At 39.4% G+C, this 9,706-nt stretch overlaps 1 protein-coding gene across 8 annotated transcripts in view; it reads left to right on the top strand.

Annotated features, from left to right (window-relative positions):
• The first annotated feature begins 401 nt into the window (after positions 1–401).
• The window catches only part of si:dkey-178k16.1 (band 4.1-like protein 1), a 64,493-nt gene continuing 55,188 nt past the window's right edge, over positions 402–9,706 (top strand). For 4 of the 8 annotated variants that reach the window (XM_057363038.1, XM_057363037.1, XM_057363036.1 and 1 more), the window contains exon 1: positions 403–631. The gene's annotated coding sequence lies outside the window, so the exon portion shown is untranslated. Of the gene's footprint in view, positions 632–9,706 lie in introns of all 8 variants that reach the window. The other 4 variants (XM_057363034.1, XM_057363033.1, XM_057363031.1 and 1 more) reach the window with 2 other exon arrangements.

The following is a 9,706-nucleotide window of genomic DNA, read 5'->3' as shown; positions in this document are numbered from 1 at the left end:
CTAAAACTGTTTGGTTCCAAACATTCTTCCAAATATCTTTTGTGTCGAGTGCAACACTACAGATTTGGAACAATTTTAGACGGAATGAATGATGACAGCATTTTTATTTTTGGGTGAACTATCACTTTAACTTCCAGTCTGTGTTTGGTTATGGGTCTGGCTGTAACAATTTATTTTAAAATGAAATTAGGTCTACCGGAAGTTAAGTTTGGGCCACGTAACGTACAGCAGCTGAAACCTTCTATAAATAAAATATGGTTATTTTTCTTAAGGATTCATGCAATGAATTAAGGTTGGTTTTTGGTAACGTATGGACTACCTAAAGCGCACTGGTTATGATGAAAACAGTGTATATTCGGTTCAAAGATCCCTCTCGCAGCGGTGAGGAAGGAGTTTCGTCTATTCAAGCGCGCGCACGCCCCCTAAACGCCTCTCCTCCTCTCCTTACACCCATCCATCCACAGGAGATCTGTTCTACCCCCTCCGTCCGCTGCTCCGCTCATTAATCGCTTTCGGACGGTCTCCATCCTTTGACGGAGAACAGAAGCAGCAGGGCGGTGGCAATCGCTGGCGTGAGACTTCAATGGTCATCATTTGGACGGAAATCCGAGCGTCAGACCTGGAGAGACAGGTAGAGCTCTTTGTTGCGATACCGTCCGGTATATGCTCACTATTTGCGAAGTGACCGCGGTAAATAGACTGGATGTGTAGCCTAATCTTAGTGTTAAAAACGATGGCTCGGCATGTGTACCCTTGCAAGAAGGTTGAAATTGTGTGTTATCCGGACATTTGACAGCAGGCCGGGTGTCTCCACAATGAATGTCTTCTGTCCTTTGGTCATGTGGTTATTTTATCAACGTAAAAACAGGGTCTATTAGCGGACAGTGAAAGGATGCCGTTGTGTCTAACGGGTTATGCTGAACAAAACCTGTAACGAGCTACGAGCATGATCTTGCGCAGGTATACAAACCTATTTCACAGAGATCACATTGTATTTAAGAACTGAGCTTATAACAATCCTTACATTGGGTGTTAGTTGACTTGAGGCTATTGTCGCTATCTCCCCGAGGATGCCAACTCTTGCGTTTTAAACTGTTCTATGGCATCGTGTAGACTAGCATTTCATGCTAGGGTTTGCTTCACTATCATTTTAAACGTAGCTTTTTGCGGTGTAACTGAGATGTCAAGGCTGTATAGTTAATGAAAAGAGGGTGTGGCACCGGGGGCAGTCGCGCGCGCTTCGCGTGGCTCGAGAAGCCAATTAAGTGAAAGATGTTGAGACTCGAAGATAGATTGAGCGCATATGCTCGCGCGCGCATCGCATTTGTTTGCAATAACAGAGCTGCTGCAACAAGCAGATGTGAAGATGAACGTTTGACAATGCAATTCAAAAACAACTGGATTTGACTATGTTTTTGTTGAGCTATTTGTATTGTTGTGCGTGTCTGGTCGTGCGCATACAACACCAGTGGATCAACTCTGTGGAGAACTGAACTAGGTTTTGTTGGGTGAGTTTAGAATGGTTTTCTTCAACCAAGTCAAGTTGCTTTTCGGTATTCCCATGGTCATGGAAAACCAGGATGTAGCCTAATTGGTTTGTGTTCCATGCCTGGAAAAGCAATTGAAAGGATTAATGAAATGAATGAATATTTCTACATTTTCCAGTTATATTTTCTAGTTCTAGTTATGAAACCCATTGTTATTTTTGAATTGTTAGCAACTTTTAAAGACCTTTATTCAGCATTCACGAACTACTGGAAAAAGCATGCAAAAAATGAATTGGTCAAAAACAAAAACTTGGCACCATTGACTACCATTAAAATGGTTTGTTTTCCTAAATTCTTCAAAATATTTTCTTTTGTGTTCAACAGAAAAAAAACGATTATTCTTTCTGCTATGGTACTGTAGTCAGCGGTGCCCCAGAAATCTCAGTTGCTAACATTCTTTCAAATATCTTTCTTTGTGTTTAACTGAACAAAGAAATGTATGCGGGTTTGGAACAACTTGAGGAAGAGTAATTCATGACAGATCTTTTATTTTTGGGTGAACTATCCCTTTAATAAAAATAACCAACTTGGATTTTAAACTTTCTTAATAAAATAGAACAGTTACTTGCCCATGCAAAACCCACCCACAAGTCTGTGTGGTATTCTGGTCTTTACATATGATTATATGATTAGGGCCTCTCCTTGAAAGTAACTCAGCTGGATTTCTTTTCGCCTGTTTCATCTTTCCGCTAGGGTAAAATTGCAAGTTTGATTGCTTGGAAAAATAATAGCACACCTCAACTCAACAAGCCGCATGATTCGAGGTATCGTTCGCTTCCGTGGCATAAACAGAGCAGGCCGAGTTACGTCCTAAAGTTTGTTCAAATCCTTGAGCCTGAGCAGTAGTAATTGTGATACTTGCTAATTAGCTAAAAACCAACAGTTTAATTCCTGACAAGGTTGTTTATTGCTAGCAAGCGATTCTGTAGCACAATGTTTGGACTAATTGCACCCAGCATGCTATTAATGGCTGTACTGTTAGGAGATATATCTGACTGTCATCCTCCACATGCCTCCAACATACTCTCAGTGTTCCTATATGTTCCATGAGTTCCTCTGCTTACAGTATACTGACATTTAAATTAAAGTGTTGTACTGTATTAGATGCAGAAATGCAGGTTACTGCTTTTAAAGATTTCGGGGTAGAGCCCTTAGATTGATGATGTCACAAAGGTAATCAGGAGGTAATCGTGGAATCAGGCTAATCAATAAACTAAACACTTATTCTGAAACCTAAGGCAGCTGACTTGCTGCTTCCTTACAGCCATTAACTTAAACAAGCGGTGTTTGTTAGGAAGTAAAAATGTTGTGTATCATGGGAAAAAATGACAGCATGCAGGTTTGGAATGACATGAGACCGATTTTTTGTTTTGGGATGAACTAACTATGCTTTGGTTATTTTTTTAACCAGTCAATAAACTGTTCATATCGCTCGTGGGGTGTTACAGTCAGCAAAGTATACGTCAACCAGCCCATCAATGCGAGTTTAAATCTAATGTTTGGTCAAAATCTTGTCTAAGAAGCAACTGTCTCCCTCAGGAAAACTGACCATGGTTTAACCATAGAAATTGTTTCAGTTGTGGTAAAACCGTATTAACCTCAAATTAACTATCATAATATTACTAAAACTTTGATGTAGACATATGCCCGGTTAACCGAAAATATATATCACGTGATTTATGCACAATTTGTGAGTGCAGTACGGTAAAATGCTGCTGCATCCGAAAGCCAGAGGGCGCTCTCGTGCAGAAACTCCAAATACGCGCTGCAGAAGGAGACCATAACACAAGTAGTTCTAGGAAATGCCTAAGGACATGTTTTCATCACTGATCCTCAATCCTCCTCAGGTATTTTCATGATAATAAAGTATATTTATAACGATCATGTTTGACGGGTGTTGCTTTTTCAAATGCACGTTATAAGCGACTTAAACACGCACTGCTTTTAGATCGAGCAGCATTTCTACTGATCCCAGAGACGTGCTTCACGGACAAGCGACGCATCAATAAAATAATCGATATTTTGCATTATCGCAGCCAACTCGGTTTCAGCAGGATTTAGTGGTAACCGCGGTTAACCGGGCACATGTCTAAGTCACACTATAATCATACAAATCAATCCGCCAAAAAACATATTTACAATGCTTTTACTATAAGAAAACCATGGTTAATTTTCCTGAAGGAGACAGTGGCTTCTTAGACAAGATATTCACAAAGACAAATATTCAACCTGATCTCACGGGAATTCGTACGTATTTTATGAGGTGGCAGATTCGAATGACATCGTATGATGTGAATCGTACAATAACCTACGATTACTAGAAAAAAGCAACACTGAAGCCCCTCCCCTAATCCCCACCCCTAAACCTAACATTACCGACGCAAAAGCAAATAGTATTAAAATGTACAAAAGATTGTATGAATTCATCGAAATTAGCCATGCACCTTGTAATATATGAACCAATTCCTGTGAGATTGTGATGAAATATTCGATTTTGATTCCTCATTTATTCACCCTTCCTTTGTTCTGAACCTTAAAAGGTATCTGGAAGAATACTTGTTACAGAACAGTTTTTGGGCACCATTGACTATCATAGCAGGAAAAATGTATTTGTAAGTTTCGTTGTTCTGTTGAACACAAAAGAAGATATTTTGAAGAATGTAGTTCTGGTGCACTTTTGACTACAATTGTTATTTTTGTCAATGGTGGCCAAGAACTGTTTGGTTACAAGCATTCTTCCAAATATCTTTCTCTGTGTTCAGCACAGGGTGAACTGTCCCTTTAACTAGAAGAGATCCTATTTAGGTTCCATTATTATTGCCTCCAAGGCTAATGCTGCGTTCCAGACAACTCGGATTTATACGGAGCCGTGGAAGGGACATTGGCAAAAATAAACAGTCAGAAGACTTTCGCGTGCGCACACGATAGTTTCTCGTGTGCACGCGAAAGTTTCTTGTGCGCACGAGAAACTTTTTGCGCGCTCACCAGAGGTGGATACAGAAAGTAGATGATAGGTGGGCCTGTAAATAATAATTCGCATCACCCTTTCAACCGAAGTAATTTTTAAGAAAAATTGATGGACCGGTGTTCTGTCCCACTGTGTCGTCAAATGCAATTCAATAAACTTCGCTATACAAAAGAAACGGCATCACTGTGCAGTTGATTTAACACGGTCCCACGGCTTTGCGGTGCATGGCTTTCCCTGTATGCGTCAAAAGTCAGCGCGGTTTACTTGACTCATGTCTGTTACAGGCCTATCGGAGGCGTTTCCAATTTTTATAAAGGTTCTCTTGTGAAAGTAAACTCGGTGGGCACCTCAGGAAAATGTCTGCATGCTTTACAAAATATGGCATATTTATTGTGGACGATTTTGATTTACTAATTCGGAAGCCGGCTGAGTGAGTATATCAGTGGAGGCTGAAGCACAAATGCTGCCATTAGCACTCGACTCATTGGATGTTGCTGTGTGTATTTCACCTTCATTTCCAGGTGCCTCGCTGTGTGTTTCTTCAGCGTCATTGTCTAGATGTGGTTTTTTGAAAAACTGCCGCATGGATAGCTGTTTAGCCATGTTTACATGATCATTGAAAGAGAATCTACAGACAGCGATATTGGCGCGCAGCGTAACGGCCGTAACGTAACTGACTTAACGTGAGCACATTTGGATATTATTATTAATAAACAAACAATTCAAATGTTTTTATTTAATTTATACAATTCAAATTTAGAATTAAGCTTAAAATGAATATTTAATAATATTAAAAATAAAATTCTTGGCTCTGACTGCATCTGACAGCTCCGCCCCTGGCGCTCAAGAGTAACTTTGAATGTGCCTGTTATGCATAAAAAGACCTCTAGATAGCACCAGTTTAAATGAAATGTAGATACTGTGCAAGAGATGTAGAATTGGAAATTAATAGGCACATGTCTATATGCGAGGGGATATTTTAAAACGTTTGACGTAAACATGCACAACATGTATTAATGCATGAAGACAGTAACTTTTTAAAGGCAACATACATTACATAGCTTATTAATACTGCATAGGCTAATATGTAGGCTATGGGAAGAATCCTGGTGGCCTTGTTCATTGTCTGTACAATAGGCCTATACCAGAGTGATAATTCCTGGCATTCGTTGAAAATCACGAATCGGTTACAGCCATTTCATAAGCACGTATAGTGTTTGCCCATTGTCCTACAGACCGGCAGCATTTGAAGAACGCGCTGCACAGTCGAACTGCCAAGCACGCATATTTACATTTATATTTATTAATTAATTTGTTTCTAAGTATGTGCAATCCCCTGGGATCGAACCCACGACCTTGGCGTTGTTAGCGCCATGCTCTTTCCACTGAGCTAAAGGAGAGCTAATATAATAACAAGCTTCAATTATCTTATTTTATTGACGATGTAGATTATATAATTATAAGAGATGTCGTAAAATATCCGACTTCCGACCTCAGTACGTTCCAGTCAACCACGCTAGCTACCATATAACTCTTGAGAATAGCTACCAGAGAACATTATATGGTAGCTATTCAAACGTAGGAATTTGTTCATAAACCGTTTCTGGATATATTAACGTTCATGTTCATTCATGTAAAACTAGTTTAAAGTTTGTTTACGGTTCACATAAGGTTGCGACTAGCTAGTCGCCATCTTTTCTGTGATGTCAAATGACGCGCCTCGCTGAGGTCGGGTTTGATCGATCTGCCCCGAGGTCGGATAACCGACTTTGGTGCTGTAACCCTTCTTCTCCACCGTCCCGCAAAGCTAGCAGGTTGAAAAAAGCGTCCCGTTTGCTTTGTCTGTCCACCAAGGAGAGGACGGCTTAGATAGCAGAGGGTACCTGTATGATTGGATCAGGGCTGCAAAGATGTTTTGATGTTTTCTGTAGCTAACTGATGGAGGGGAGTCTCCCGTGGGAGCTTATTTGCCTATCTACAGTATGTGTGGGTGTGTTTTACGTATGAAGTTCTTTTCTGACAGAACAGAGAAATATAAAATATTCACAGGCCTGTTAAGCTTTGTGGTCTATAGGGTGACAGCATGACTCGGCCTGATTGCAGTGAGTCAGCGCAATCTTCTCTTGCTGCTTCATCAGAACCCTTTCACATTCATCGGATTCACTGACTTCATCTTTTAAATGGACAGCCAGGTGGAAAATGAAGGGGAAGTGCAGCGATGTGTTCCAAAGAGGCATTGGCAAAATATCAGATTTTTGCTCTGTTTTGCCCTTGAGGACTCCTGCGAAACGCAGGAAATGTGTAGATCAAGATATTTTTAAAGAAGGCATGTGTAATTAAGCTGGTTTTGGATTCACCTGACCCCGATTGGATTCATTTGCATTAGACACGCTCTCGCCTCACGCCGCAACAGACTCAAACAACGCAGGGGTCTTAAGATGCACATTTGAAAGCTGGACTTCTTTTAACTCGACTCGCTGTAAAATTGGACGCTCGGGGCGGGGTGCAAAAAAATCAGTGTGATGTGATGGCTGAAGATGATGTCTGAAGATGATGTCTGTCTCATTTGCATAACCCTGTCTGGATGTGTAATTGTGTAGATGGGGTGCTTTTTAGTTTCTCTTAACCTCAGATAATTGGAGGCTAATGCGAAGGCAAGCATCACTATTATGAGGGTTGTGGGTTTATTCTAAACCTTCAAAACCCAGGTGTTAAACATAGGTGTATGTGTTGCTTATTGAGAAAAATGAGCCATATTTATGGAAACGAATATCAGAGGCCAGAAAGCAACCTGTTAAAGAGCCCATATAGTGTTTATTATAAAGTTTATAATATTATTTTTAGGGTTTGCTGGAATACATTTACATGATTTAAAGTTGAAAAAACACATTATTTTTCTCATACCGTACATTAATGCATTAGCTGTGTTCACATTCTGCCTTTAAAGGCCTCCTTCCGAAAAGCCTTGTGTGCTCTGATTGGTCAGCCCATCCCCTTTGTTTAGATTGGTCAAACTGGAACAGTGTCTTCTCTGCTTCCGGTCTAGCTTTGCTTGAGTATGAGCCAAACTAGCCACGATACACGTTACTGGGTTCACAATTACAATTGTTTCACGATATTCTGAACAAACTTTGAAAAATGAAAATAAATAACAGATTTCTAAAACCCCAGCCATTTTTTTAAAGATTTTTTATTAATAAAACTTTCTGTAGCCTATGACTCTTAATAGATCTGTCAAAAATAAACCTCAGTTATGAAAATAAGATAAGAAAAGGAGTTTAAAAAGCTATAACCTGAGAGACCTTCTTAAAGCAGTATAAGCACAGAATAAAAAACAATAAATGTTGATACGGGTCACGTGGCTCAACAAATAGGCTTAAACAGATGTCGCCTTGGAATAATACGATTCTATCAGAATCTTTTTACAAAATGGACTATTCATATTTTGTGACAACTTATTACAATATGTTTTTTTAACGTTGTGTTCATAGGTTCTATCTACAAAGTCAAATAGAATGCAAAAAACAATTGGTATAGCTCTAAGATTAGATAAGTCAAATCAACAAGACACCCTGCCATCATGAAAATGATGTTTGCACAGACATGCAAGAGCTTTTTTTTTTGCAGTAAAATGTTGGCTCTCATTTTGACTAACCAATCTGAACCGATCAAGACACATTCTCATGATGGAAAGCATGCAGTTTGATGTCAGCGTCAGTGATGACAGATGTGTTTTAATGTTTGCTTCATTTTACAGAACCCTTAGTTTTGAAAACAGAAGCGCTCATTTGCATAACCCCTAATGAGCCCGTCTGCCTATATGCTCATTACAAAGTCCATTTGATCTCACAGTCGAGCAATACATCTCAAGCACAGCTCTTGAGACTCGTGAGCCGGTGAGGTAAATGGGAAAGATGTATTGACAAGCGAATAAGGCTGGCCAAAAGTGCCGCATAGTCATTTGTGAATTGAGTTGGTTACTTTGCCTGCCATTTTAAGAAATTCGTTTAATCAGTAAATGAGCCTTTTGTTACCCCAGGCATTCTGCCACTGCGTCCTTGCTGGGCCTGACAAGGGCTAATCTAGTTTTTTCTTACATATTTTACTTTTAGTCTCATATTTATATCAGACTTTCTGCTAGATCTGCAGCTTAAGTTATTTAATTCAAACCCTCACAACTTCAAAATCGTCATATTTAAATTCTCTCCACAGAGTAATTTCAAGTGCTTTGCCCAATGCTAAATTACTCACCATGAAAATGAACTTCCTCTGTGGGAAAGAGCAGCTAAGCAATGCTTCACAGTTGTTTTGGGGGCTTCCTTTCAGCCAAAAAAAACTCATCAAGACGAGAGCAATGTGAATCTTTAAACTCAGTTTAAGACCCAGAAAAAAACAAGCTCCACTTATTATATATTCTGATGTCAGTCATCCAGAGAATGCACACTGGCACCAATTCTTCCTTATTTATTTTTATTTTTTGACGGCCACTTTCTCCATTGACAGTTCATGTTTGTATCACCATGGCAACGGAATTTTACAAAGAGCACCGCTCTTTTTAAAGAACTTTTTACCTTGTTGCCTCAGTCTTGCATGGCTTTTTGTTGTCATCTTCCTGTCCTTGGATGGGTTCATAAAGCATGCCTCAATCAATGTGTCAACCCAAACTCTATCATTGTGTCACGCTGGATATTTTGAAGTAGCTTTTTCTGACAGCGGTGAAAATAACTATAATAATAAAGGTAGTAAACATGTTTTTCACCGGAATTGAACTTAATTTCATCTGGGATGAAGACGCTAAGTAAAATTAATCAAGCTAGCCCTCTGGCTAGTGATACGGCAAAATGATATGACAAAATGATCACTGTCTTAAGTATTTGTGTCCGTATCTGTTTGTGAACGCTGTAGAAAGGGAGGATTTCATTAGAAATGTATGGCGTGTCCTTGGAAGAGGATCTATGTCTAATTCAGTATGCATTTATTGCACGTCCTTGAACTGCTCTGTGATCCGAAGTGCCACATTCTCCCCCCACATTCCTTACTGATAATGGAAATAATGTAAAAACATGTTTAAAACATCAATACAGTATACTCTATATACAATATACATTATTTTAGAAATCAAAAATATATAGTCATGCACAAGTTTTCTATTTGAAAAAATGGAAACGTGTTATGAATGTGACAAAAAGGA

Source organism: Triplophysa rosa, linkage group LG21 (genome assembly GCF_024868665.1).
Source record: "Triplophysa rosa linkage group LG21, Trosa_1v2, whole genome shotgun sequence".
NCBI lineage: Eukaryota > Metazoa > Chordata > Actinopteri > Cypriniformes > Nemacheilidae > Triplophysa > Triplophysa rosa.
The sequence above is the reverse complement of the archived record's forward strand: the minus strand, read 5'-3'. Positions and strand labels throughout refer to the sequence as shown.